Raw genomic sequence first — 2,728 nt, forward strand, 5'->3', positions numbered from 1 at the left:
TACGGGAAAAGTGATACTTAGAGCATAAGTAGGAAGACTATTCTTAACTAACAGAAAGGACGAGTAGAGTACTTCTTACTAGCGATGGGGAATCCTCAAACAGATTGCTAGCTGGCACTCCATGTCAAGAAGGTGTTGTTCTAATAATCTTTGGCGTACTCGGAGTTCTATGACTTCAGCTCGAGTTGCGGCGAGTTCTCGCCGCAAGATCTCGTTGTCACCCATAACGCTTTCATGAGAATCTTCAAGGAGGATGGTTCGTATTGTATGCATTCTCGCATTGGCATCCATTTCCAGGATTCTATCGATGCCTGTCCTACCTTGTATTTCGTTCCTAGCAACCCTTCGGACCAAGATTGGGAGGACTCTGTCTGCTGAGCCTCCTTCGTTCAAATCGTAGAAGCTTCTGTCTCCATTGAAGGGCATAGGTTGATCCTAATCTTGAATCCATGTTTCCAAGCTTTCCACCCATGGAGGCGTCGAGCCTTGAAAAACCGGACGAGGGTTAGGATTTGGGACAGGAGCCACCGAAGGTAGGTTAGTGACTTCGGGCTTGGATTCGGAACCCTCCAAATAGTTCTCAGCGGAGTGAACATCTCAGGGGATTACAGGTTCTTCTTCTGGCTATTCATCAAGCCATTCTCCGTTTCCTAGGTTGGGAAAGTACGCGTCGCTAGGGAGATGGAATCCCGCCATGATATCTACTCGAGAATGGGGGTAAAGAGATAATTAACAGACGTTTAGTCTAGTAATACTTCTATGGTATTGTAAATGTATGCTTAAAATGTTGTTGTTATCTTATAGTAACTAAAATACTCCTATAGGATTTTAAACCTTCTATGTTTGATTCAAGAAATTTTTCGGGTATCTAGGTAAGTTTTAGACTTGTTGCAACACCACAATCACCCCTAAGCACATGTTGGTCATGTCTAGAATAAATATACTTGATCAGGCTATATTGATCCTAAACATGATTACATAACTGCCCAGGTTTAACCGTAGTGTCCATCCTCCAAATACTTTTATTCTGTTCTTCTTACAGTTCTTGTTCTTGTATATACATATTATGAACATATATTTATATTTTTATAACAATAATTCTTGGTCAGAGTGTTTTTATCCCAATGTGTTTATAGTTATATATCTTTTATGATTGATATACTAAGTTCACTATAAATAAGGCTCTGATACCAATCTGTTACACCCCCAAACTGAAACGACGGAAACGTTCGGGGGCGGATGACGTCATGTAAGTATCACAACCCATGCATTATAGTAATTAAAGTACAGCCAACCATTGCATTAATAGGTATAACTTTTACATAAGTGTTTTAAACATTACATATCCTACATCAAGAAAATACAAAAGACAACAGGAGTCGCAGTCCGGTGCTAAGCAGCCTTCCCAAAACCTTAGAGGTGTACCTGTCTACAAGAGCCATGAGAATACAAGTAAGTTTTGTAAGAGTATCAACATAAAGCTGGTGAGTTCATGAGTATTTTGTTTTAGGAAAACAGTTCTCGGTTCTTTTGAAAAATAAAATATCTTCCCGGAAATTGTCATACTGCCCGGTGAAATAAACAAATATACATAAACTTCAAGAAAAATGACCCTTTGATATCAGTTGAAATGAGTTTCTCAAGAAAATCCATTATTTTCTTATGAAAAGCATGATTGTACCCATTTCTTTTATAACCTTTTGGTTCATACAAGTTATGTAAAGACTAATAAATCATGGATTCAATAATGAAAGTTCGTTAGTTGAATGATAGACCATCTATTTTTAAAATACTGATGATTACCTTGGAAAAAATCTACGTTTCCCTTAAATGAAAAGCTATTGATTTATTCGTTTTATATTAAAAAGTTTAAACATCTACCCTACTTATATAGGTTAAGCATAGTTTCTTTTTGAAAACCATGGCTACCACCAGTAAGAGATTGAGGTTGGGAAAATCCCTTATTTTCCCTGGAATACGAGAGGTTTTAGCTTTAATAGTTCCGAAATCGTAAGATATAAGTACTACACTTATATTATTAAAGCAGTTATTTAAGAGAGGTATATTATTATGTAGAAGCTACATCCGATTGACGAGTTTTATGACCATACTTAAACTTGATATGGCAGGTATCAGGGCCAGTATCCTTTATGACATTTGTCACCTGTAGACTTGACGGTCCGATTGTAGCTAGCAGCCAGGTGCGGGATAGTCAGTCACGTATAGATCCATACACAAAAGCCATGCTTTCCCTCCAGGAAATTCTAGTTCATAAGAGTAGTCCTCCACTTAGCTGATTATTGATAGTATCCTAAGGACCCAGTCCTTCCCTTCGTTATTAAAGTGTACGAGGACATGTCTCCCAATTTAGATGACAACTTTACTAATAATAAAACCGGAAACCCCTTTTTTTATAATGCATAAAACTTTATAAAATAGTATCTTTGGTTATTGTGATTCGTAGGGTCATTTTCTTACTTTTTGAAAACAGCTTTTGCATGGTTCATATTCTAATGCGTTATGTAAAATATATTAACAAAATAATATATTTGAACACAAGATTACTTGTGCTTTTACTTGTATTCCCCCTAAAAAAATTTAAAGACTCGGAAAAATGTAGGGGTATGAACTCACAGTTTGACGTGGAATTCGGAGGTAAGTCGGTAGGAACACTCTGTGTCAAATAAAGCCTCGGGCACAAACGGATTCTATTTAACATATAGTAGCA

The sequence above is a fragment of the Lactuca sativa genome, chromosome 4 (genome assembly GCF_002870075.4).
Source record: "Lactuca sativa cultivar Salinas chromosome 4, Lsat_Salinas_v11, whole genome shotgun sequence".
In the NCBI taxonomy this organism is placed as follows: domain Eukaryota; kingdom Viridiplantae; phylum Streptophyta; class Magnoliopsida; order Asterales; family Asteraceae; genus Lactuca; species Lactuca sativa.